Raw genomic sequence first — 27,919 nt, forward strand, 5'->3', positions numbered from 1 at the left:
GGCGCCATTTATTTGTTTAAATGGGTGACTAATTGAGAACATTAGAGAAGGGTCCGCTGTTTGAGGAAATGCAGTATTTTCGATTCTGTGAAAGACAGTGGAACAGTTTGAATTTTTTTTTTTTTTTTTTTACACGTGAACTAGCAAACCATCTGGGCCCTCTGGCATCTTCAGACCACAATGCATTGCAACAACATGGTGCCCCCCCCCCCATATCTTTGGAAGAGGATTCACCACCGAGACGCATCCCCCGGTTTCCCTGGCACCTCGAGCAATATCTTCATGGTAGACTGATAGAATACAAGGCTTTTCCACTGATTGGGTCACTAAAGAATTGAAGATTGGCACTGGACTGTACCTCAGTGCTCTAATCCAGCCCCTCCCCCTCCCCCGCCCCCGCCACCACCACCCCCCCTCAGCTGCCAGGCTGCGTTGTTCCCCCTCAGCTCCCCGATACAGATCTGATCCCCTGCGCAATTTCATGCCTGCTTTGCCCTCTTCTCGTGCTGCAAAGCATCAATTACTCACGTGAAACAAGTTTTGCCCCCTTCAGAAACGCCATGTCAAGCTAAATGCTCAATTTTACCTTCTTGTGCAACTTCACTTTTTCTCAGCGTGACAAAACCATTTAAAGGAGACGCAATATGCATGTTCGTGACACTTTGTGCAGCCCTCATCCCGCCCCAAAGAGAGTCTGGCTTTTGTTAGCATGAAGACTGGGGGCGGAGCCTAAGCTTTGCCAATAAAAACTCTCTGAATCGCAACACGACAAGATTTTCCAAAAATGACCGTCTTCCCAAATGCTCCACTTCAACCAGAGTACAACGCAACAAGAATTTTGAAAAATCAAATGACGGGTTTCGGAGAAATTGAGAAATGGTTTTGGGTGGGAAACCCGTTCGGAGATATCACCTAGAGCGATTTCTGGCCCCCCAAAAAATGCTTTCCAATTCAAGTCAAAGGCTTTGAAATGAGTAAAACAGCAAAACTTAACAGATCTTCTCGGCCCTCTCATTTCATCTGCTACTCAGGGAACCCCTTCTCTGATTGGCTGACAAGTTTCAGTTAATAATAAACGCCAATAAGCTCGTACGGGCTGAAATTCCGACGGGCGCTCCTAAGTCGACGCGTCAAAATTACCGTGACATTGTAAAGGTTGTCGTTTGCCCCGACAATGCGATAAACCCCAGCGGATTTGTGAATGGCCATTCGCAAACCCGCCTACTCACAATTTTCTCTGTTGAACATAATTGCATGATGACTGAAAAACACGATTCACCAAATACTCGCTACTTTGCACCCGTCCACAGATTTCTGGGCTCTTTCTGCATCGTCCCCAAGACGCCACCCAAACGCATTGGCCAGCCGGTGACGGAGTATACATTATTACACACGATAAAACGGCGAATAGGAAAGTAGTAATTGTATAGGTTGTGAAGCAGAGACCCAACACACCAACTCCAAGCACTTGTTCAAAATCCAAACATCCGTTTTGTATGTAATGTGTCCAACTATTTGCGCGCAGAGATTCGAGCTCTTTATTACAACTCCTCGTTAAAGTTTGTCAAACTAAAAAGGAGGAGAATTACATTTGTATTTCAAATAACCACGTAACTTTGCCTTAGGAAAGTCTGCTTAGCTTAATGCTAACAAACAAAGGAAACCACCATGGATGGGCTAGCAAATAGCTTCTATGTGGTGGGGTTGTAACACAGGAAAGGATATTTGCAGCAACACAAAGACAGACAGTGTAAGTCATTGGCATAGCTTTATTTCATGCAAAACAACAACAAAAAGTGCTGCAAATGAGAGTCACAAGAGTTGCGTGAAATTTGTCTGCATGACTGGATTATACTGCCGACCAAATCGCACATGCCGGGAGTCGCCGCAATGCATTCATTATGTTTCATTCTTTACACTGAATTGAACCATGTTTCTTTTTTGACAAAAGCACAATTATAGAGTTCTATGTTCCTTAAAATTGCTTTTTGAGGGAGGCTAGGACAGATTGATGGCATTTCCATTCATTTCAATGGGATCAAATGGATTTGAGATGCGAGTGTGTTGAGCGCCACCCACCGCTGCACAAGCAATTATAAAGTCACACTTCCATACGTCCCCTTTAAAATGCACAAATGTCTATTAAGTCAATGTCTGATGCACACAACTGAAAGAAGAACCCCCCACCCACACACACATAGTGAAGCAATCCGTTTCAATTTCAGCAACTCACTCACTGCCCACCCTTGACCTCCATCCCTGCCAGGCTAATCCCAGGTTAATGATTGGACCCAAGCATGTCACTTGCAGACATCACAGAGTAGAGTAAAACACACGCGCTCACAAACAATTTGTGCTCTTGTTCAGTGTTCCACGCATGGCGAAGTGAACTGTGAACACACAGCGCATTTTTATCTCTGGGCTACAAAAAGTGCACGAAATTTCCTTGCCAAGCCACAGAGCTCAGCAACAGGTCAAGGGCTAATAACATGCGAAATGAACAATACATTGCAGGACTTGTTTGGGTGCTCTGCGGACGACATCCTCTGGGGTGCGAGAGGGTGGGGAAGAGCGGACCTCATTTTGGATTCAAAGTTTTAACTGCAAAATACAGATTAGAGGTTAACGTGGACTTTTTTGTTGTTGTTTTCTGTTCTTTTTAAACAATGATTTATCTTGTATCTCACAAAAATCTGCTATTTTAACAGGGCTCTAAACTTTGTAAATCCACTGTAGTTTCTCTTCACCTCTGTTATTAGTTGTATCGACTGTTGATTGTGTTAACAGAAATACACAATACAACAAGAAGAGTCCTGAGAACTCCTAATGACAGTATAGACACACACGCACACACACACACACACACGGTGGGTACATAAAGTATTCAGACCCCATTAAAATGTTCACTCTTTGTTATATTGCAGCCATTTGCTAAAATCCTTTTTATTTGTTAAAGTTCACTCCAGCTCTCCACCAGTCGGGGCTTTACGGCAGAGTGGCCCGGCGGAAGTCTCTCCTCAATGCAAGACACACGAAAGCCTGCATGGAGTTTGCCAAAAATAAAAACAAATAAAAACTCCAAAATTGTGAGAAATAAGATTCTCTGATCTGATGAGACCAATCCTGTCCAATACGGTCGCTCCCAACAGTGACAGCATCATGCTGCGGGGGGTGTTTTTCAGCTGGGGGGACAGGACGACTGCTTGCAATCCAAGGAAAGATGAATGCGGCCAAGTACAGGGATATCCTTGATGAAAACCTTCATCATTTAAACAGTCTTCAGGACCTCAGACTGGGCCGAAGGTTCACCTTCCAACAAGACAATGACCCTAAGAGCACACAGCTAAAATACCAAAGGAGTGGCTTCAGAACAACTTGAATGGCCCAGCCAGAGCCCTGACTTAAACCCAATTGAGCATTTCTGGAAATACCTGAAAATTGCTGCCCACCAACGTTCACCGTCCAACCTGACAGAACTGGAGAGGATCTGCAAGGAGGAATGGCAGAGGATCCCCAAATCCAGGTGTCCAAAAACTTGTTACATCATTCGCAAAAAGGGTGCTTCTACTCAATACTGAGCAAAGGGTCTGAATACTTATGGCTGTGTGATATTTCAGTTTTTCTTTTTTCATAAATCTGCAAAAACTATTTCCCCCCCCCTGTCAATATGGAGCGCTGTGTGTACATTAATGGGGGTGGGGGGGAATGGACAAATGACAATATAAAAAGTGGGTCTGAATACTTTCCGTGCCCACTGTATATCTAGCCGTATAACGTGAGGCCTCGAAAGGGCTCAGGGATCCTGACTCTCCTTTTTGTAACCGGCATCAAGCTCATGTCTATCGGCGACCACTCCCGCGTGCACATCCGAGAAGCGCGTTGAGATCGGGGAAATTAATGATGGCGTCAAATGAAGGGCACCGGCTGTTGTTGATAGACGGCCAGTGGACGGCTTCTTTAATCCCCTTCGCTCCCCGTTCCCTCTTCGAGCGCCACCTCAGCCTCTGTTTACCAAATAACAAGCAGAAGGCAGCGGCGGCAATTTTTGTTTGTTTGTTTGCGCTGTCACTGAAAAGAAATAGGATTTAATTGAATGCCTTTTGTTAGTGCGCGAGGTAAATTGATTGAGGTTTTTTTTTTTTTTAATTAGCCGGCAGTAGTTTGCCTCTCTGTCACGGTGGTGAGTGGTTGCAATTGCAAACACACAATGAGCCGGTGTGCCAGATTGCGTTGTTTGTGCTCAAGCGATGGCGCTCCACGTGAGCGTTGACTGGACTGAAGGATGATGTCAAGCAGCTGTAAAATCATGTCATGCTGATTGGGAAGTGGCTTCATAATGCACCCTTTTATTTGACGGCGTTCACATGGAAATTAATTACTGGTAAATTGCTTGTTGTACTTGAATATTTGTTGCATGCGTTATTTGGAGGTTTGCAGCCTTGCAGAGGTTGATGATTTTAAAACAGGATTTGAACACAATTTAATGAAACAAAATATTGTAATACAAGTTTTTAAATGTAATGACATTCAATTATTGTAATAAACCACATTTCTAAGACTAAATATGAATAAGGTAACAACAAAAACTAAGGCAGACAATGTTTAATCTATCGATAAATAATTCAGATTCATCTAAATTACAAAAGAAAAACAAAGTTCAATTACAATTAAAAAAAATACATTCCAATAATACATTTTTTGAATTGTTTACAATTACATTTAACACATTGCAATATTCACATTCAATAACATTCAATTAATTAAAATAGAAAATTTCTTCCACTGTTTTGTAGTATTCTGCTATGATATCTAAATTTGACATTTTCCCCAATCGCAATGCGAAAGTTGACAAGGCAATGTTATAACCATTTAAAATCCATAAACCGTAAGTATTGATTACGACTGCTCACAATATTTTTTTATTTTATTTTATTTTTTTTACAGTGTTCAAATTGAATGAACAGTTATTTTTCTGAAAATATAACTCATTTCTGTGTGGGTTTATAACCTCTATCCGCTTAATTTCGCACCAAAAAGGACCAGATTTAAATAAATATTTTATTTTTTTTTTTATTTTTTTTTTAAAAAGCAACAAGCACAGTAGTTTAACACCATTTTAGCCTCTGGATTTTATCTCACCATTGCTAATTGGATGCTGGAGCATTTCAACCAGACGCTTGTTGTTCTATTTTTATCCGGCTCCACAACAAGGAGAGTTGAGGTCGAGAGAGGCACAAATGGAGCCTTAACTAGTTTCCGCAGCCTGCTGACGCTAAGTGATGTTGACTCAGTGAGATTGTATGTGAAGTTGCCCGGCTGGATGCTTTATATGACTCACTACACAAGTAAATACAGTCTGCTCTCGCTTCCTATTCTCCTCTCTGTGTGGAGACACGCTATTAGTCACCACGCATCAACAGAGCAACACGGTGGATTTGCAGTTTTGAAGCCACAATTTGAATGAAGAAAGGAAAAAATATTTGTGTTTTTCTGTAAATACATGACATGCATTTTAATGTATTTCTCCCCCCCCACCACCATTCTTCATGAGCAGCTAAGACAGCAAGTGCCACCGTGAGTCTGGTTAAAAAGAAATTAAGGTTTAGTTCCATTCAATTAAAATGGATTTTCTCGCATCTAAATTCAATTCAATCAAACTTTTTTTCACAAAAATGTAAAAGCAAACAAGTCTACATTTTCTAGTGTCTTGCATGTAAATGTAAAGTTACCATTTTAAAAATGGTAAAATACAATTAAATTCTAATAACACCTTTTGAAATAAAATGGAATAAAATCATAACTTAAAAATCTTGTTCGAGCAAATGAAAGTACATTTAATTCAAATAAAACTTCAATTTTATTTTTATTTTTTTTTCAAACTTAAAATCATTAAATTGCCTTTAATTCTAACCAAACACAGGTGATTGCCAGAACAGATGCGCATGTTGTTGCTCGGCTGTTTCTACGCCACAATAACTTTCATTTGGGTTTCTTAACTTATCCTGATTATGTCAAACACAGGCAGTTGCCTTATAATTATTGGCAACTTGTTCCCATATCTTGAGGAGCAGACAGAACAGAGGCACACCTATCAATTTTGTCACAAGGTTGGTGCCACGACACATTCGTTCATTTCCATTCCTTAACAGTCTGGTGATTTATTTAAAAAAAAAAAAAAAGGTGGTAGCCTTATTGTCATTGTCATCATGTTGTTGCCATTGTCATGAACACCGGCTTGCGTGTTGGGGAGCTAAATGCTTGGGTGTATAACATCAAAAACAGGCAAGCAAGGTAATAAAAGAATCCAAATCATCAAAGCCCAGAAAAGCAGGGTCCAAAACCACAACAACAACTCGGGAAATCAACAAAAGGAAACATAACATGGCTAGATCAACACCACTGACATCACTGAACAGACACACATTGAAAGAAACCAGGGAACGAAATACAAGCTAACCGACGGGACAACGAGGCACACCTGGACGAGACACGAGTGGCTGGAGGGAGCTGATCGGGTAGACAACGAGAACAGGTGGTAACTAAAACCTAAGAAAGTAAAACACACTTGTTGAGTTAATCCTTCAGATGCCCACTGAGCCTTACAAGATAAGCTGACATCTTGCATTTCCTGTGTCCAAATGGGATAATATCAGTTTGGTTTTGTTTTGTTTTGTTTTTTTCTTCTAATTTTGTGGTCTTATTGTACACAACATTTTCCGCCTCTTTGTCTTCAGCTCAGCGATGGAGCACAGGGCCCCTGTGACCGCGCAGGCTTAACGGCACGCCGATGAGGTCAAAGAGAGAGGGGAGTCGGGTTAATTGGGAGCCGCTGAGCAAATCTCAGGTTGAATGATGATTACAAATGTGAACGGAGGAGAGAAAGGGGGGGAAAAAAAAGGATAACTATAGCTTCCAGTGGAGCGCCAGAAGTATGTGGAGCTGCGTGACGGCAGGCCAGAATCTTCCCTGGGGACGGTATCGCTCGGAATGAGGTGATGCTCGTGTGAGAGATAGAAGGAGCGACAATGATCTCCTCCAAGTGTCCAGACGCAAGCTGACGAATTGCCTCAAAAATGCTTTGGTTTCCTGCACGGCGCAATTTGCTGTCTTCCAATGATATGGCGTAAGCGCTTAAGCCAGCATATGTGGCACATTTCTTAACTTCAACCACCCGACACAACACACTGTTCTCTCACTGTTACTAGTCCTCGTTTTTTCAGAATTGAATCGTAGCTCCCTGTTTATGTTGTTGGGTGGCTAGCTTGCTAGCTGGCATTTTTGTGTTTGTTTTTATAGGACCCAATTCAGTTGGTCAAACAGTGTTGCTGTCCTGCTTGAATTGGATTGCAAGAAGTTCGACATGTGCATACATCTACATGAGATAATATGAAAGCCAAAGCGCTTCTGAATAACTTTTAGTGACTGGCAAAGGCCTTTCTAGCCCATTTGTGGGGGTGCCGAAGAACCCTTAAAACCGCTGATCCAAGAATTGGCCCCAACCGGGTCTTGAAAAGTCTGACTATAAGCGCGACTGACTTGCTTTTCGGCACTTGTTTGTGCCGTCTACATGTCAATCCTTTCATGTGCTAAAAAGAACCAGCCCAGAATTTAGAATTGTCTCTCTCTCCCTCTGTCTGTCCCCTAAAACTCATTTTCAGTAAACATCAGAATAATTAAAAGCAGAGGGACTATTTCCAACTCCCCTGCAGCACAGCAAAACTGTTCCAGCAGAAAAAGCATACAGATCCACCGTTCTGCATGGCCGTGCAGCTGAATAGGACGGGTTTAAAAAAAATGTTTAAAAATGAAATGAATGTTGTGGCTGAACAGTCTTTGTCCATTTTTCGGTCACTGTTCATCCACTCTTTATGCGGTCTACATGGCAATCATGATACATGCCAAAAGCATCCAGACACAATCTCTGTCTGGATTTCTCCGTCTCAGTCAGCATATATTATTCGCCTAATCAAAAGTGTAAAACTCCCTATGAATGGCGTACAAACGGGCCTCATTAAATCAGCTGCTGCTGTGAAGCACAGGTCGCATTTTCTTCCCCCCACAAATTCCTCCTTTGGAGATTGTGCCATTGGCGTGCTCAGAGGTGCTCGCGGAATCCGAGGAACACCTGTAAGCACCGTGTGCCGCTTCCCGGTGGAGACCTTATCTGTGAGAGGTATTCCGCAGCCCGGTCCTTGAGGTCACACAGGCAAAAATAAGCAAAAGAACAAGTGCAGTGGGAATAGGCCTTATTGAGGCTGACATGCTGCGGGTTTACGGTTTACGGTTTTCGAGTCAAGTAAGTTTCCACGAAAATGTGCCGCACCCCTTTTTGAGTTTTACATCGAGTTCAGATCTGAAGGGCTTGGTTCGCGTTGCTTCACAACACACCTCACGCGCACCGCTCTCCCCGCCCACAAAGCGGCACGCGTATAATTGCAGTCTGCAACAGTACGCACCTTAGAGGAAATAATTACCACTATAAAAAGAGCAATTACTAACCTGGCAGAGAGTTGCAGAGGATTTTACCGCTTCTGCCAGCGACGTCTGCTCAAATGCCGCTCTTTGTTTTGTTTGACTAATGGTTTCTTTTGAAGAGGGGGGAACAAGACACATTTAACGTCTGCTTTTGCACCCACGTCAAGACAACAGCTTGAGCTCCTAGCAGGGCTGAAGGTTCGTGTGATTGTGACTCACAAAAGCAAAAAAGGAAAGATTTCTTTCTTTCTTTCTTCCCCCCTCGGGGAATTCACTTCCAAGAGTGGCCCGCCTCTATCCAATGCATATCCGTGTTTGATTTGCTCCTGTGTCCTTCGATCCACGTTGTGCATTAGGATTCATGAGTGACTGTCATCATGCTCGGCTGTGAATGGAATTTCTGCAATGGAGACGATTTCTCAAGAAAACAGTTGTGCCTTTTTGTTGTCTCTGTTCTCAGAGCAAAGCAAAGTAGAAAAAAGCAGTTGCAGTCGGCTGCCACAAGGCTTCGGGCTAAAGAGAGAGCGAGAGCGAGAGAGAGAGAGTGCTTTGGTTCACAGGCAACGATTTATACAATCCCAAATGAAGACGCAACAATTGAACTGCTGTTTTCAAGGCCTCAATATGTATTAAAGTTATGTGTAGCAATTAACGTTATGTGAGGCATAATAAAACTATGTATGGCCTAACAACCACACACGTGTAATCAAGACAATCACTGAAAACTATGTGTGGCATAACAATCACACGCTCAACTGGTGAAAACTTAAAAAATTTAAAAAAAAAAATGTGTGGCATAATAATCACAGACTTCTGTATCAAGACAATCCCTCTCATAACGATGTGTGCCATAACAATCCCACGCTTGTCTCGTCGAAAATAACTCCAAGCGACGTGTAGCATAACGACGACACGTGTCTGTGGTCCGAACAATCACTCAAAACTTTATGTGCCTTAACAATCACATGCTCGTGTAATCAAAAGAGTCACTCTCAAAGCTATATGCGGCATAACAATCAGACCCCAACAACATGGAAAAAGGTGTGGTAGGTTGTACCCCGCCTCCAGGATAGGCTCCAGCAGCCCGCGACCCTAGTGAGGATAAGCGGTAAAGAAAATGGATGGATGGATGCATGGATGGGTCTGATGTGGGTTGGTTAAATAAAATAACAATTTACCAATAGGTTACATCACAACCAAAAAAGCCACAAGGATCATTTTGAGCAAAATATGTTTAGAAGGCCCAAATAAATGAAAAGATACACACCGTGCCAAACCGAACCACATCGAGTCATACGATGACAAGCGCCCGCGATCCCATTGGCACCATTCGGCACATTAGAACAGATAGCATGCTGAGCTCGAGAGCGATCAGCGTCAGCGCCTTCGCCAACACGATCTGGTGTCACATTTCAAACGGATGTCTGCCAGACCACACGCGATACGTGGGCATCGGTGAAACCACGGATGTCCAAACTTTGACCGAAAAATCCAAGGATGCAAGGGCCACTTTGAAATGATTTCAATTGAATTGATTCACCCTCACAAATGACACAAATGAAGCATAAAGTTGGCCATTTGTGTCCCTTTTTCTTTTTTCAAATCCATTTTTGCGGCGTTAATGCAAATGTGACGACATTTTTTTAAGGGGTGGAGGTTTTTGTCTGATTTTGTCTTTTCCAACTTTTAGCTGTTTAAATAGTATGTCAATACATCAAATTGTACCTTTTGGCTACCTTTGGTCGACCGAAACCCATAAGAAATTACATTTTTGAAATTCCTTCTTCACTGAATTGAATCATGCAATTTGGGTTCAATGGATTTCATTTTAGCGTCAAAATGTGAAAATTGCATCGTTTTATGCTACCAGATTACATAATTCATCCATTTTTGGACAAGGGTACAATTTCATGTAATATTCACAATTTTTTTATGTTGCAAAAATGTCAAACCATTTTCACATTGATTAGAAATGACGTTTAATTTTAATTGGATTGCTTTTTTCGTTTCAAATGGGTCACCATAACAGGAGGCTTAGAAAAAAAGCATGCATTAAAAATGGTCAACTACTTAACTTCCTCACTGGCATCATTCTACTGCACCGCAGCTTCTCAATGAACAAGCATATTGATAACCATTCCGCAGATTGGATTTTCTCATTTTGTTGCCAACCCTTTTTAGCGTTTAAATGGCGAGATGCTTCACGCGATAAACCAAACTGCTGTAAAATCTCCATTTTGCAAATTGGAGCTACTGAATTTAATTCCGGTCTTGATGTAATGCTCTTAATCCTGTTAACTAATGTGGAGTACACGTGTTGACACGTGCATGTGTATGAACATACATGATTCTCACTCGTGTTTATGTGTGTGTGTGTTTCCTCCCTTAACTAGGTTTGCCGGGGTAAATTGAGTGTGTGACTAAATATAATTCACTCTCGCAGCGGCCCCATTTCCCTCGGCCCGCCTGCTTGGTCACACTGATTCAACGGGCCGGGAGCAGCGCAAAATCCATACCAATAAATATCTCCTCCAAGGGGCTCGCATGTCCCGTCGACCAAGGGGGGGGGGGGGCGCCTTTGGCAGACACCAACTCATAGTTGGTTAGCCACAGGAAGAAGTCCCCCATCCCTTCATTACCCCCTTTCGAATGATCTCTTTGCCCTTTATATATTGCGGTTTATTTCACGATACTTTAACCTGACATCAATGTGACATCGCAGTCTTAAGCCCAATGGCGTTAATGTCGAGTTATGGAGTTTTTTGCAGCCATGGCAGCCTCCAGTCTCCTGGAGGGGGGGGGGGGGGGGGGGGGGTTGAACAATAGATGTTGTAGTTCATCCCATGATGGCATTAAGTCCAGGTTAAAAGAGGACATATCATCTGCACCCATTGAAAGGCCATTAATCCCTTCTCGCCCCCCCCCTCCCCAAAAAATGTTTTTAATAAGAAAAGCAGCACTAATTGATGACTAAGTGTAATCGGGCGGCTTGGTGATGAAGTGCTGCTTCTACAAGTGAAAATACAGTCCATGCATTTATTGTCTTTATGGGCGCTTGCTCCCTTTTTTAGGCGTGTCGGTTGGGGGGGGGGGGGGGGAAGAAGCCGTACTCGGCATTGGCGCTGTAGTGTCGGTTGCACCCATAGTCGCCATGGGGGGATAAGCCGTACTCGGCATTGGCGCTGTAGTGTGTGTGTGTGTGTGGGGGGCAGTGGCTCATTTTCATGAAACAGGACCCCGGCCCCACTCCTCAAAATAGTTTCAGCAAAGTGAAGTGTGTTATCATTCTTGATTCTCGGGTTATTTTGATGAAAGCATATCATATTAAGAGACTTGAAAAACATAAAATGACGTGCATGATGAACCCTTTAACTCACTTGAACTCCCACAGCGTCTATTCGTGGGACGGACAATATATACGTAACGTGTGCACATTAGGCTCAACGATGACACCAAATTGGCCCGAGACTGATGTTGTGATGAGCAACCAAGTTCAAGTTCTACCGCAGCGCGTACGCGGTCAGCACGGCTGGCTCGGTTTGATTCCCAGCTCAGAGTTTGCACACCTTCCACATTTGCAAAAAACATCGGTATTATGTTCATGAAAGCTTTGAAATTGTCCCTAGGTGTGAATGTTAGTCTGAATGGTTGTTTGTTAGATTGACTGGCAACTCGTCCACGGTGGATTCCGTTTCTCTCACCCAAAGTCAGACGGGATAGGCTCCAGCTCACCTGCGACCCCATTGAGGACAAGCGCTATAGAAAATGGAGGGATTGGCATTAACCTGCCAATACCCGGACCCCAAAGTGACATCTAATCTAATCCTCCGCTGATGTGCAATCCAAATAAATACAGATTATTACTGACTGATTTAGCCGTATCCACACTTGACACTGTAGAAGCGATGTGAGCGTTTTAACAATCTGCGCTTTGGCAGCAAGGCTCTCCCTCTCCTTCCATGACCGTGAGATCCCTCAGAGGCTTCATTCAAATTCACATCGGAGATTACAGTTTAGCACAACATTATCGCTGCTGATTAGCAGACGATTGCAGCGAGGGCCAGAATTGTTGTTTGGCATCGCCTTTGCAATGTTAAGATTTTGTATTTATTTTTTTTTGCATGCGTGTTGCGCTGCGGACGTAACACTCCTCCTAACTGGTTAACAAGTTCCAAAACAGGTTAACAACTGTTAATATTGGTATAAATGTCATAACTGTCAATATTCGCATTCATCCAGGTGCTTTTCAGGGCACTGATTCGATCGCAACTGGACTGTTCTGGTTGTCTTAGAAGATGTTTCGCCTCTCATCAGAGCAGCCTTCATCAGTTCATGCAACAAGGCTAACTTAGGACGGACTCGCTTGATTGGATACTCCTTCATTTCAGGGAGCGTCGAGGGATCGCACGTTTTTTTTCTTTGCTAACATGCTAATAGAACTTGTCGATGCTATGACGTCACATCTTGCCATAAGCGTTGCCCGATTAGTTTCTACAAGCTCTGCAACCATTGCTGAACAGTGGCGTTAGCCTTGGCGCTAGTGCTAACACACCGTGCGAAAGTGTTCTGACCGGTCCGCTGATATTCTAGGTTGCCATGGCAATGAACCTGTTGCTACTTATCCCAATTTTGAGTCAGTTATTTGAAGGTGATATGACCACATGGACGATTGAGTTCGCACGAGGCCCAGTTGCGCGCATTTTGATTGAGGTCCGGCCGAGCACGCCGCAAGCGTGAACGCTTTTATGTTTGCGTATGAAGTGTGAGCGATGCAGCAAATTGTTCATTTGCACGACATCCAATGGGCTCAGGGATTTCATTAGTCACAGTGGGCTCGCTCTCATTAAACGGTCCGGTCGCCATGGCAGCCCCCCCCACTCCAATCCTTCCCGCAACTCCTGCATACGGGGAGTGACAGGCCAATTAGAACGAGTCTGCCATGACGTGCGGTGTCTGCTGCGATTACAGCTCCGTGCTGCAGGCTGCGGGGCGGCGGGAAACTGGCAAGGGACCCAGCGGGAGCCGACTTGGGGGCCAACACCACCGGCCTGGACTGTTGATGGTCACCTATGCCTGTCACATACTGTAACTATCACAATCCTACACTTACCAGCCACATTATTAGGTACAGTACATTCCAAACCCACCCTTTGAGAGGCGGGGCCTGCTGGGTTGGTGTGCGACGTCGGCGAGTCTGCGTGTGAGTTGCTGGGCGTCAGCTGTGGCCGACAGCAGCTCCTGTGCGAGTGTACTCGTTGTGTTTTTCTGTTCTCCCAACATTTAACAAGTGGCTGGAAAGTGCAGCGGCCACTGTGGCTCACCTTGCCCAACATTCGGGGGGCATTACAGTCAGTAAGTATACAGCTTAGTTGCGCGATTCATGAATGCTGAACCGCGACTACGCGGGGGTCGACCGTACCACAAGTCAGCCGGGATAGGCTCCAGTTGACCCGTGACCGTAACGAGGAAAAGCGCTGTCGAAAATGGAGGATTGGAAATGTCATGTGCTCTTCCAAGGTCCAAAACCTCTCTTTTAATGCCATGTGGCATGTTAAAGGTCACGCACGCAACATATTTGTGCCACGACAGATGAGGGACAGACTACGCTGATGACGTGATTCCCAAGACAAGGGCATTCAAGGTCACCTCCAAAAAAGGCAGCCTGCTCATCTGTTTTGTATTGCAACACCCCCCCCCCCCCCCCCCCCCCACCCCCGCGCTCTCAGACAGCGTGTAAGTGGTCCGTGGCTGCCATTGGCCGGCCCGCGCGGCGCTGTTCACAATCGATTATGGCGCGGTGAGCTCCTCTTAACTGCTTTTTCTTTGTTGTCAGCCCGTCACAAACTTGGCCCTTGTCTCCGTCCTTTCACGTCGACTTTCCGAACTCCTCTTTCCTTCGGTTGCGCTGCCGCTTCCAGATAGCCTTTTCGAGACGCGCTCACTCGCTCTCTTTCTTTCTTTTTTTTTTTACCCTACTTCTTGCAGTTCTGACACTTCTTCACTCAGCTTGTCCTGTGAAATGGCTTTTTCTATTTTTTTTTGTCCTCGGGGAAGAAGAAAAAGAGCAAACGGAGCGATAAAAGGGAGATGTCCGTCGTCACATACGCAGCCAGTCCACCACGGCGATGACGGTGCGCCGTGTTATCTTTGTGCAATAATTCAGCGCCCCGTCCCCTCCCACTTGCGTTATTAATATTCATCAGTTGTGCTCTTCTTCCCCTCATTAGTTCTCGTTCAACTGCAATGTCAGTGTGAGCACCGCAGAAAGTGGAGAGGTCATTTTTTGTTTCCATTTAATCTGGCGTTCACGTGACACAGCACGATTCGGCTACTTCCTTACTAAAGATTTGCGTGTGCAATAACGGGCGCAAACGTGAATGCTCACGCAAAAAAAAAATCAAAAATGTCAAAGCTGATCTGCTAACGATTGCGTCTGCTTAACGTGCAAAATGGCCAGTTTCTGCGTTCTGGGAGGAGTATGCGAATAGATTCATTTAGCACTCACAATTCAAATTGTGATTGATGATTTTGTGTGTTGAAATATTGCGTCTGAATAGCAGGCAAAATGGAAAAAAAACATTTTCCGCTCGTCTAAACCTTTTTGAAATGCCAGAAACACGAAAATGACCTGAAAGCAAACAGAACGAGAGCGCATGTACGATATAGGCGAGTTTACATTCTTCAAGATCAATAAATTGAATAAAGGAATTGTTTTCACCTTAAATTATAGTCGCAGTTCTTTCATTATTTTGTTTACATTGTAATCGTTTTGACTCAAATAAACCAAATCGGGGAAGTCATGATTGCACGTACCTTTCAATACGTGATGGCATTGCGAAAGGACGAGTAGTCAGAGCCAATTGCTAGTTTGAATGGAAAGTTTTGACGGGCTAAAAGCGGCGTCACCGGCAGCCATTTGGCGGCAAGTGAAAAGTTCAGAAGGCGCCCATTGCGCCGTATGCATGCAATCTTTTTAATCGCATTTTGGATAGAAGTCCGCCTCCCAATTAAAAAGAGGACGTGTCTTTGTTCTTCTAACAGGCATATATATCTCCATATTGGATTCAAATAATACAACACAGAACGTGCGGCTGCTTTGACTTGGACACCAAACTGAACATTCTCGTCCGCTTGCATTATAAAACAACAGTGCATTATCTGCATCTGGCATATTTCGACATTTTAGAATATTACTTAAAAAAAAAAAAAAGAGTTGTAGGTCATTTTTAAAGGTAGAGCTTTCATTGAATGCCGTCGCATCGTTTTGTTTCCAGCCATTAACTGGAAGCAGTGCATGGCGGGAGACGTTCACTTGTCTGAATGTGTACTTTGATACATATTGCTATGACTATTTATTTAATTACATAGCAAAACCACTAGACGTAACTAAAACTATCGGGCACACATGGGTGTAAACAAAGTAAATTGATTAAATTAAGAATAGTAAACGTTTTTAATTTCTAGTTTTGTTAGAGGGATAGTTTTTTATTATGATTTTCTACGATTGCTATTTGCTTTTTTTTTTTTAAACTGTACTTTGCCCCTTTTACATACATTTTTGCACTTTCATTGCCATTGTACTTATCTTAGTATTTTTAATGTTTGTTATGAGTATTTTAAAAAATAATTATCAATGTATTTAACAATTATTCTGAATGTTTTTAGTTTCTTCAGATGCTTTTGGTAATCCTTGTTTTTATTATTATTATTATTGTTGTTGATGATGATGATATTATTTTTGCAAAATAACAGCGTCACTTTGACTGAACATTTTGATAATTGTTTTACAATACAACAAATTAGATACAAGTATTGTTTAGATTTTACTTTCTGTTTAATGTTTTCTTTTAATCACAATTGACTTTAAAAATAATAATAATAATAATAATTGTGTTCAATCAAAAAGTGAAAATGTTTTTTTTTAGTTGTGTCAGATGATTTGGTCATTTTCCAAATAACAATAAAGAATTGATCGATTGATCGATTGAGAAGAATAAGAACAAACACCAATGAGACAAAGTTTAAAAGGATCCACGTGTACGTATAAGAACGCCCGTGTCCAATACTTTTAATTTGCACACTTGTCGATTCCAAATGGATGTCGTCGCGTGCACTTGTTTACTGGTGCTGCCTTTAAGGGTGTCCTCTCTCTCTCTCGCTCTCTCCTGCTGACTTTTCACCCCAAAAACCCGGACTGCGTCTGCAGGCTGAAAAGCTAAGCCTCTATTCTGGGCCGAAAGAGCCTATTATTTCTTGCCTGGCTGCTTTCATCTGTTAGTGAATCATTTCGCCATAATCACCTGTCACAGGCGCAAGACGGATTGCCAGATTGAGACATCTCGCCGCGTGTTGATAAGCTAACAGCACATCTCCGTGGCGGACGTGTTTCGGCTTCGCCACCAAAATCCTGCAGTTCACTGACTGGGGTGACGCTAACGCCACGCCGACACGAGGCCGCGCTGCCAACGGACTTTGTCCCATTTCACCTTTTTAAGATGATTTGTTACATTAAGCAGAAATATGAACTATAACAAGTGGTAAATTAGAATTGCCCTCTTTGTTATTTGATTAAAGGTTATGTTTCATATGTTGTTTTGAGCATGTTAAAAAAACTTAAACTGTCATGTTCCATTACACAAATCAAATGGAAACCAATGAGCTGTATTATGGAAAGCTACGTTTGAGCAGCTGTCATTACAGTTTACCTCATTTGTTAAATTTAGGAATGTCTTGAAAACGGTTTGCTTTGTAACAACCCTGCAAATTATGCGTCATGTGAAACGGTGTTAAGAGTTGTATCACATCCGACAGTCTGTGAGGCACGTGTGTGTATATGATTAAACATTTGACTTAGGTGTTTTGGTCGTGGAGAAAGAAAGAGATTTTTAACTTTGAACAGGAAAGACAAGTCGAGTCTTTCCTAAGTTTTGGCCAAGAAAGTCCTAAGTCTTAAAATTGGCGACTCGAGTCCGACTCGAGTCAAGTCATGTGACTCGAGTCCCCCACCTCTGCCGAACAGCGAGTGGTCAGAATTTCCCAGCAGTGATTGGTCAGAGTCTCTCTCCCACATCATGCTTGATTGGTCGGTCTACATGCAAGTCATTACATCATTACACTCACCTGTTGTTGTTTAAGCTACACGTCAATTATTACATACGAAACAATTTGATCATTCAGGCGTAGGCCAAAGGTCAATCTACTTGTCAGTCAATGTACACGGCATGAAATGGTGCTAGGTTTACTTCTCTATTCATCAGCTCCAAAGGGGAACAATATAAGTAAAAGGTTTTTCAAGCGCAACCCGAGTCCAAGTCGACGGCGCACACTCAATCACGAGCGCCGCCCATTTAAATGTCAGTCATCTCGGAAACAGGCGCAGAAACAGCAACGTTTCCACAGCGGCCGGGCGACATTTGGTGACGCCCGACGGCATGCTGGGAGAAACCGGCGCCGCTTCGCTGATGTGCTGAAAGCTTGAAGTCGAGCCAACACAGTGTGCTAACCCTCCACTTTCATGTCATGAATCAAAAGGTTAAAAGTGTCTCAAATGAGCAGGTTTGAATTGGGCACTTATTTTAAGGAGCTAATAGCCCAACGCCCATCTCTTCGGTGTGCTACATTAGATCAATAAAAGGAATACTTGCAGTGAAAATTAGTCCGCGGGCTCGCTTACATTTTCGACTTGCTTATCATATCCAATACAGCATATAAGTCATGGCAGTTTAATGTTGTCTATCCCCCCCCCGCAATCATCACTCGTGACTTCGCCCAGAAACACTGGCGAAAGGAAAACAATTCAATAAAAGAGCAGCTTGGCAAAGCACTAATCGCTACTGCCCCCTGCTGCTGACAACAAAAACACCACCAAGAGAAGACATTTTTGCATTTATTTGATATCCTTGCTACCAAGCTTAAGGTCCATGGTCAAGTATGCTCTTTGTCCTCACTTTGTAGGACAATTCAACACACTGCCTGTATTAGAACAACTAGGGTGTACTAGTAGAACGACAGTGTTACTATTAACTTTTTTTTTTTACACTTGTAGTGCCACTTTTCGCCTCCTAGTAAAACCTTAAGGCTGATATCAAGAAGATTAAATAAACGTTCAAATACACTCTGTCCTCACTAGTAGGACAACTTTGGCATTCTAGTAGGAAAAAACAACAACTGCGCGCTATTTAACAAGCGTGTGGTACTAGTACTACTAGTCACATTGTAAAATTGTAGTCGTTAACATCGAAGCGTTTCGGCAGTAATACGAGTAGTGCAGTTTGGCCTCACCGGTAGCATTTAGTTGTCGTAGAGTAGAGGAACGCGGTGGGTAGTTTGGGGGAAAAAAAAACTTTACCGGTAAGACAGCAGTTCAGCCAGCGCGCTGAATTGCCTTGCGAGTGAGAAGAAAGTGCAGAATACAGTGGAACATCGGGTTGCCCCATGACCCTATTCTCGAACCCAAACCGGCTAATGTTTCCCACTGATGCAATTAATCCGTTCCAGCTGCACAATGCGGTGCAGGTTTTGCACTGCATTGTGGGAAGCGGTGGCCATTTTCAAAGATACCCGAAGCACGGAGCCAATGTCATTTTTGCGGCATGAGAAAAAGTTCTGAGCCTTCCGTTACCGTGAACTGAGGTCATTTTTCATTTTTGAAAATTATTCATCAACCGAATCGCTTGTAAACCGGGTCATTCGTAAAACCGAAGTCCCGCTGTAATACATAAATCTTAAGCTGGATATCAAGGATATGGAATAAATGCTGAAACTTCTGTCCACACGTTATTATTTTGTTTGCGTGCCACGAGAAATCAAAACGGAGGCCGCGGCTTCCCAACAGGGGCACGTTGTTTATGTAAGGCGGACGTCCTCGCAGCTGTCAAGGACGTGCTGCGACGAGCGCGGCCCGAGCGAGGAGTCGCCGTTGTCACGTCGGCGGCTCCTAACCTGCGCTGACAGACCCCCGAGTCAGCGTTTTTTTGCAAACGTGTCTGCACGTCTCAAATAGCGAGCTCGTATCGCAACGTCATCTGCGGTGGCACAAAAGAAGTGCTGAGATCGTCGTTACGCACTGCGCATGATGGTGATTGGTGGAAAATAATTGGTGATTGGTTTTGCTCAATCAGGTCAACCATTTGAACTATGGCCACATGTTTTTTTTTAAACATTTTTGGATACATGGACTGGCATTTTCGCCTGACCTGAACAAAAGAAACGGATCTCATTTTCGGATTCAGCGATGTAAAATGATCCGAAATCAGTTGAACATCCTAAAACATCTCCCACTTCATAACAGTTATTGATGTCAATCATGACAGCATGTCCAAGGAATCGGTCGGTTAAGTCACTGTGGACTAAACTGAGACTGCTTGAACCCGCTCATATCATCTGTGATCTCTTCTGTAGTGTTACAAAAAAAAGTTATGCCCGGATCAGACTACAGGATTTAAGCTCCGATATTGAGCCGATTAGCTGTCGCGGCCGATTTCCCTGATTGGGCCCGACATATTTTGTCGGGAACGACAAAGCTTCTTGTAGCGTGACATAATCCACGACCAACGATTTGGCCCTACGACACCAAAATAAAAACTTGAGCATGTTTGATTTTTTCGGATACCTTCCGTGTAGGGTGACATATCAATGACAACTCTCCGACACCGCACCTTGTCGTCGACCAATAGGATTGCGCATTGTGACCGGCGCATCGCGTTGGTCGCCGTTGTCAACATTTATTCACGTGCACAAACCAATGTTTAACGAAACTTTAGAGCACAATTCGACAGAACGCCGGCATGTCTACGTAAAACCGTTAGTGCTAGCACAAGCTTCCGAGGCGACAAAACGTTTTGTTGCCTCCTTGCGAGCCATTTTGTATTAAAAGCATGTGAACATAGCTCAAGCTCTCCCGAGCGCCGGTGACGACCACCACACGTTTCTCCTCATTTTGTTCTTTTTCTCCCAACACAATACATTGGCGCGATCTGTTGTTGTTGTTGTCGCCACGGTAACAGGTGTGTCCAGTGACACGATTTCTGGTTCCGCCTCTTCGACAGTGTTTGATTTTTGACAAGTTAAAGACGGGAATACATGTTGTGTAGTGTTGCCACTGTTTACCCGAGATACGACAAGATTTTATGGCAGCGGTCTGACGATCTGCAATCGTGCGAAAGACCAATTTTGTCCTGTAGTCTGATCCAGGCAGACTGGAGATCTCCCCGTCTTTCTAATTAGAAACTCATCCCGTCCCGTATCGCAAGCCTTCAGATCTACCCACGGTCACCTCGGGTGTGAGCTCCAGCACGCCCGATGAATTGAGGCCAAGGAGATGTGCGATAGAGGCGGGCGGAGCAGATTCTTAACTTTGCGGCAGCGTCGTCTCGTGCCGGCGCCGAGGCAAAAGAGCCGATGGCTACCGCTCGGACGGGGACCTTTCAAATTCAATCGCGTCGCACGTTGCGTCTTGCCGTGCCGGCGCGCTATCACAGCAGATAACGTGCTCCGCTAAAGGTTACGACTCGCCGTGACATTTGTATTGGGAGGCAGCGATGCCTGATTCCTGACCGCTGATTTCCATTAGGAGCTTGTGTTTGTTTTTGCTTTTTTTTTTTTTACAATAAAAAGCTTATTATGGAAAAGAAGCGCGGCTAACTCCAAATCACATTCTAAATGAAAGTATTGCACATACAGTCGAGGGGCAGTTTTATTTAGATCGCTAAGCCAACGCCCATGATTGGAATAGGTCAGGGGTTTGCAACCAGTGGCTCCAGAGCCACATGTGGCCCTTTCATCCTTCTGCTGTGGCTCTCTGTAACATTGGAAAATCATGAATCTTTAATTCATAGTTTGTTTTTATTTTTAGTTCATTTATTTTTCAAATGTCATTCTAAATTAGAGGAATTGATATTGTAACATTTAACATATAACATTTGGGGGGGGAGGGGGTTTGTCACTCAAAATATGCGTTACAACGACACCGAGCATCACAATTTCTTGAGCTGTTCGACCCCTGGTAGGTAAACAAGGGATAAAAAAACAGAAAAGTTTCTGAAGAAAACTGAAAATTAATGACATCATGTCAAAGCAACACGGTAAGCAGAGCTGCATTGAGTTTTGTTGGATGCACAGATTAACGTTGGCTAAGAGCGTCAGCTTCTGATAAGCGGCACAGACTTGATTGCTTGGTGAATTGTCGACGAAGTGCTGCCTCCATGAGTGAAAACGCTTTTATGGTCTTTACACTCGCTCCACACTTTTGAGCTCTGCTCCTATAATGTCAGACTCAAAATGACTACCTAAAGGCAATCTCGAGTTTGTAATATTTTTCACCTCATTTTGGTACTTTGTTGCTGTTCGGCCTTACAAGGGGCTCTTTATCCAATCAGCAGCGTCACTGCTGAGTTGACCAGTTTGACTCGCCTTTGTGCCACTTTCCAAATAACAAAGGCACGTCTTTTTTTCCCCTCCCCTTTCCGAGATCCACTTCTTTACCCCGACTAATACGGAGGGGAAAAAAAAAAAGTTTATTCAAATGAACTCAGATCAAATCCCGTGAAATAATGACAAAATGTACAAATGGATGATATGCTGGCTCAGGAAATAATGACAAAACTTATTCTCCTAATTATTTATGTATTGAGCTGCATTTTTCTCAGTGTCGAATGCCGTCGAGATGAGAACAAGGACCTCTGATTGGCTGCAGGTATAAGAAGCACTTTTCTATTAAAGCAGGGGTGGGGTAACTTTTTCCTATCAGGCGACAATTTTGAAAACACCTGCGACCATTCAAGGGTGTACCCTGCTTCTCTTGTCAAAGGTCAGCCGCGACCAGCTCCAGCTCACACTTTACCCTGACGAGGACAAGCTCTAGAAACGATTGGATGGGTGCGTGACGCACTGAACAAACACATTATTTATTTATTTTTTGTATTGTTTTATTTGTTTTTTCGAATGGCAGCCCACATCAATTGCCGCGGCTGCTCGCGTACGGCCCACTGGCCTTAGGTTGCCCACCCCTTGCACTGCACGATTGATTGGCGGCTGTAATTTTCCGCCTGAGTGGCTGGCGGCTGCTCTTCGGGGTGTTTGGCAGGAGCCAATGTGTCAGTGCAAGGCTACCTTTTGCTCCTAATGCTATTCTCGAAAACCTCTGATGGGCTCTTGCAAGTGTGTGTGTGTGTGTGCGTGCGTGTGTGTGTGGTTTTAGATGAAGCGCAGACCATTTTGGAGCACCTTTCTTCAATTTCATGGCTTTGATAGCGAGATATGGCGAGAAGAAAAACAAAGACGTGATAAGCCAAGTTCTACTTTTGCCTTTGGGGAGAAAATGCGCTCACAAGACATATCATTAGGTACATTCAAATCTGTTTTACGTTTTCATTGGGACGCTCACAACCGATACGGGAGCCTCATGAGAGACATATTATGCTTTTTTTCCCCCCCAGAATTTAAAACAGTCTTCATAACCTTTGTCAAAATACTCCAAGGATCAAGAATTAGAGGACACTTTATCCCCTACTTCTTGTCTTGCTGAAATTAGGCCATTTGAGAGGACGGCCCGGTCTCACGCCGGCCAATTGAAAGTACAGATTTCGTTACCATGAGGACCGGGGGCGGAGCTATCTGAGTGAACAGACAAGCAAGGGCTTCTATACTTGGCATTTTCACTGGTGCATGCAGCACTTCGTAAACTACACTGCGTGTATGTGGCGCATTGGAGGGAAGTTGTTATGTAAATTAGGTGCAGAACGGCTTGCTCGCATACATTTTCAGAAAGTGGTGGCTCACAAAACACATACGTGGTTGTTTAAGTTCACACTTGATGGGTGGGCAGGCACTACAGCGATCCAGCTATTATATGATGCCTTTAACTCATTCACTGCCAGCCTTTCCAGTTTACATGGATATTTGACTTCGAAAGCCGTCAATGGCAGTGAATGTGTTAAGAATAAGTATCTAAAAGTGTATGTCTTTATATTATAGATTTGTATGCATAATGACATCATCACGCCAGTCTTCAGTGGCAAAGCTAAACTGCCATCTTAAGTGACTCCATGCAGTCCCTTTTAAAGGCCACTCTGCGGCGACACGTATAAACGTTTGCGAATCGCGCGAGAGACGAGATGGGCTCGTCTCCTGTGAAGGACGCAGACACGGAGCGTGACCAAAACACTTATCATCACAGCCGCTGCCGGTGCGACCATCGCCGCAGCCACACACCACGACCGTGAAGGAGAGACGCGAGCACAGATGACCTCATGCTAAAGTATGCGGGAAACACAACTAACGCTTCCTGTGTATCTTTGCATGAGTCACGTACCCATCCATCCACCTGTGGATAATTTGAGTCTCCAATAAAGCTCCGGCTTCATTTCATTTGTTAATATTTATTCCTTTTTTATATATATATGTTTTTTTTCTGTTTAGAAGCCCCCCCCCCCCCAAAAAAAAAAAAAACATCTTCGAATCAAGCATCTGATCTACATTATTTATTATTTAGTGAGCCGCTGACCTTGTCGTTCACGTCTTTCCTTCAATCCGCTGCAACACAGCGCCCCCTAATGCTCAACAACACTTCTACACCGTTAAAATCATCATCATCATCATCATCATCATCATGCTATAGTGCAAACAAATATTAATGAAAAGTTTGGAACTGCTTTTGATAACCATGTGATGGCAAATGTATATTATAATTGAAAGTGGTTGAAGTAATAAATTGACCGGGAACAAAATAAGATTCTGGATGGTGTACTGTTTACTGCCGTAATAACAACCAGAACATTTTTGTTTAACTTGCTAAAGAGATGTCAAAAGTCCTGGTATTCAGTATTTCAGTAAAAGTACTGATACTTGAGGAAGAAACAACTGTGGTAAAAGTAAAAGTACTGAAGCCACTCACTGACTTAAGTAAATTGATAAGTGTGTACTTTTGTACTTTACAAAAAAAAAAAAATATCAGATTCAAAATAATTTGGGATGTTGTACAGGCCTGTCTTTCGTCGCCATGACGACCAGAGACCAGATCGTGTTGACTGGAGAGCAGAATATTCGGCCTTGAACTTTGATGGCTTTCCTTTGGCTGTACTACAGCACCATCTGCCGGTAAACAACAATTCTACACAATGAAGTCTTTTGCAGATAACGGTACGTGCCCGGATGACGTCACGATCACGTGATGTTTAAACGGAATGTAAAAAAAACGAGATATATATATATATATATATATATATATATACTGGTGAAATTGAAAAAAACAGTAAGTAATAATCTGACTACAGAACAGCCAACATCATTTTGTCTAGATTTCTTCCCATTCTTTTTCGAGAATGCAAAACTAATTTTAAAGAATTTGCAAAGTGAATTAGGAGATTAGTTTCTGTATACACTATACTGTTACACTGAAAATGTGCAAAGACGGAGAACTATGTAGTACTGGATTGTGAAGATATAGTTTTAAACTCTATGTATGTATGCTTAATTTTTCACGATTTAGAATTTTATATATGAGATTTTTTTTTTCATTTCTGCCATTGCAATAGCTACTTTAACGGACTATAAAACACTCATTGGCAAGACCCCACCCAATGTTCCCTCTGTGCTCACCATACATACCACCACCCGCACTCTCCATTCCAGCGGTTTTATGAACTTCTTCACTCCCAAAGTCTGCAGGTCAATCTTTTCATCAATTTTCTGCCCCAAACGACGAACACTGCAGCAAATAATAAAGCTCAACTCGCTCATCCCAAATATCCTCATTTAAAAAGTTACTGAGGTATACTTTTCATGACCGCTTGCGCTTGTCTTCAGCCTGCTCACCTTGTGTAGCAGTGTAAGTGTGAAACAGGCCTTACTGTATCAACAAACAAACAAACAAAAAGCAGTACATGAACCAATAGAGATTAAAATATATCACTGTAAAAAAAAAAAAAAAAAAAAAACTCAAAATACTAGCCCAATAAAATAACAAGACGGTTTTTGTTTTTTTTAATGACGAAATTATGTCCAAATTAAAAGACACACAAGACGTTCGAACGTGTGTGTGAAGAGCTTGAACCAGAAGAGTTCTTTGACCGGCCACCTGATGTCAGTGTCGTCCTGTGTGAAACTGCTTGGGCCAAAGTCCAACCACGAGAAAAGCGAGATCCTTTTGTTCTTCAAAGGTAAGAGAGCCAGTGCACTGAGGCTATTAGTTCTACTAGTCATTATTATTATTATTATTTGTATTCTTTTTGTTGTTGTCAGACATGTTACGGCTCCTTGGCCACTTCCTTGGATAACGCAAGCAGATGTGGACTACCCTATTAAACCCCACTCCCACTACCCCCTCCCACAGCATCTAATCTGAGCTGGAGTGGACCATCTGCTCTGTTCCAGCCCTCCATGACATCCGCAGCCACATCTGGAGCCCCGCCTGCTTTTTATTTGATCCCCTCTTGCTGCACGAGAGCTGCAACAAGCCCCGTTACTCCATACATTCATGAAACCCGGCAAATGCAAAGTAATAATGTCAAGTGAGTTTCAAAATGAAGGCTCACATATATTCTGTAGATTAGATTTGATTTCATTTACGTTTGTGGCACCATTTTAGTCACTGATGGTGTAGTGGTGACCCTGACCCGGAACAGAATGAACTGTGTTGAGAAGGGATGGATGGCACCATGTTTGTATATTCAAAAAAGGTTAAGAACAATCACATACAGAAATGGTGAGGTGTTCAGGGCACGTCCCACCGGGAGGAGACCCCGGGGACGACCCGGGACACGCTGGAGAGACAACATCCTTCGGGTGGCCTGGGAACGCCTCGGGATCCCCCCGGAAGAGCTGGATGAAGTGGCTGGGGAGAGGGAAGACTGGGCGTCCCTGCTAAAGCTACTGCCCCCGCGACCCGACCTCGGTTAAGCGGTAGAAAATGGATGGATGGATGGATGGATGGATGGACATACAGAAATGAATGAAATCTTATTTTATGATCTCAACAGGGTTAGGGTGTCAAACCAGGGTTTCAACCCTGGGTTAGGGTTTCTAGCAATGGGCTAGAGTTTCAAATTATAATTTGAATCCAGGATTAAGGTTTCAAATGAGGGTTTCAGGCCTGCATTTATGATTTGTATCTTTAAATATTTTCAACGTAGGGTTTGAAAGAAGGATTTAGGTTAGGGGGTTTAAATGAGGCTTTTACGCCTGGGTTAAGCTTTCAAATTCAAATTTCAAATCAGGCTTTCAAACCTGGTGAAAGCTTTCAAATGAGGATTTCAAGACTGAGTTTGGTTTTAGCGTTGCGAGGACACGACGAAGAACGATCCCTGTCGACCTTTTCGCAGAGACCATTTGAAACTCTTCTGTTGCTTCATCTGCTCTTTGCATGATCTTCATGCCAGCTCAGAGGGACGGACGGACGTGTTGTACATATCCAAGTGTCAACAAGGCCTTGAACAAAGGCCTGACACCATCTGTCTTTGAAAGAGCCAATGACAACAAAACGTGGCCAAAACGTCTCCGATCCTCAACCTTATCCAATTTACAACTAGGCCACATGATACTTATTTTTAGCGTATCACTAAAAATAAGGTTTTCTCATCACTTTCTTCTTGAGTTATACATAGCTTTTTTTTTTTTTTTGCCTTTGTTGATTATTTCTCTCTTGGTGGCTGCCGCCCTCGTAAGTCAGGCTGCAACGTGTTTCATCTAGAAGCCGAGTGAGAACAGACAAACGCTGACAACCACTCAAGGCTGCATCTACGCAACTTGTCGATCGATTGTGTTAGTGCACATTTCAACTCACCCGCTCACCCGATTGGTGTCCGTTTATGTCCTCCTAGACATCGCAGCAAGCACCCTTTTGATTTGTCCACAATATATGGCTCAGAGGTCAAAACATGGCATCAATCGCAGATCCCCTTCAAACCGTCAGAGATTGTTATCCTCTGGCAGTGGTGTTCAAAGTGTCAGGCAGGGAAGCGTGAAGAAAAACATGTTTAGCAAAGTTAGCAACATGTTGAAATGAGAGAGAGAGAGAGAGAGAGAAAGCATAAGAAAGAGAGCTGGAAGGAGTGAAGCAGAGAGTCAAAGGGAACAAAAGAAGCAGAGCTCGAGAGAGAGAGAGAGAGAGAGAGAGAGAAGGTGATCTCGAAAGAGAGCGCTACTGAGAGAAAGCGAGAAAGAGCTAGAGACAGAGACAAAGCTAGAGAGGGGTAGAAAGCGTAAACTCGAGCGTGAAAGGGAACAAAGGAGGCACAAAGCTAGAAAGAGAGTGATCTCAAAACAGAGGGAGGGAAAACTACAGAAAGGGCTGGAGCGAGTGAGAGAGAGATGCAGAGAAAGATCGAGCAAGTACTGGCTGCAAAACAAGAAAGAGAGCGAGAGACAGCGCTAGCGAGAGATAAAAAGCACGAGTTAGACTAGTGAAAGGGAAGAAAATGGAGCGAGATCTGTAGATCTTGAAAGAGAG

The 27,919-nt window shown here is 43.4% G+C and overlaps 1 protein-coding gene across 1 annotated transcript in view; it reads right to left on the bottom strand.

Annotated features, from left to right (window-relative positions):
* Nucleotides 1-27,502, bottom strand: part of cacna2d2a (calcium channel, voltage-dependent, alpha 2/delta subunit 2a) — a 202,871-nt gene extending 175,369 nt beyond the window's left edge. Inside the window, exon 1 of the mRNA XM_061783406.1 lies at nucleotides 27,262-27,502. The gene's annotated coding sequence lies outside the window, so the exon portion shown is untranslated. The remainder of the gene's footprint in view (nucleotides 1-27,261) is intronic.
* Between the last annotated feature and the right edge of the window lie 417 nt (nucleotides 27,503-27,919).

The sequence above is a fragment of the Phyllopteryx taeniolatus genome, chromosome 9 (genome assembly GCF_024500385.1).
Source record: "Phyllopteryx taeniolatus isolate TA_2022b chromosome 9, UOR_Ptae_1.2, whole genome shotgun sequence".
Classification (NCBI taxonomy): domain Eukaryota; kingdom Metazoa; phylum Chordata; class Actinopteri; order Syngnathiformes; family Syngnathidae; genus Phyllopteryx; species Phyllopteryx taeniolatus.